Source organism: Panthera uncia, chromosome B4, assembly GCF_023721935.1.
Source record: "Panthera uncia isolate 11264 chromosome B4, Puncia_PCG_1.0, whole genome shotgun sequence".
NCBI lineage: Eukaryota > Metazoa > Chordata > Mammalia > Carnivora > Felidae > Panthera > Panthera uncia.
The window spans coordinates 95,405,317-95,405,880 of record NC_064809.1 but is presented as its reverse complement, the minus strand read 5'-3'; positions in this window follow the sequence as shown (position 1 = coordinate 95,405,880).

The following is a 564-nucleotide window of genomic DNA, read 5'->3' as shown; positions in this document are numbered from 1 at the left end:
TTTATATATTTGGGCGCTGCCACATTTGACGCATAAATGTTTACAATTGTTAGGTCTTCTTGGTGGATAGACCCCTTGATTATGATATAATGCCCTTCTGCATCTCTTGATACAGTCTTTATTTTAAAGTCTAGATCGTCTGATATAAGTATGGCTACTCCGGCTTTCTTTTGTTGACCATTAGCATGATAGATGGTTCTCCATCCCCTTACTTTCAATCTGAAAGTGTCTTTAGGTCTAAAGTGGGTCTCCTGTAAACAGCATATAGATGGATCTTATTTTCTTATCCATTCTGCTACCATATGTCTTTTGATTGGAGCATTGAGTCCATTGACATTTAAAGTAAGGACGTGTGTGTGTGTGTGTGTGTGTGTGTGTGTGTGTGTATTTTTTTCATCTTTTCTCCCTTCAGAGAGTCCCCCTTAAAATTCTTACATGGCTGGTTTAGTGGTCACAAACCCCTTTAATTTTTGTTTGTCTGGGATACTTTTTATCTCTCCTTCTATTTGAATGACAGCCTTGGTGGATAAAGAATTGTTGGCTGCATATTTTTCTGATTCAGCA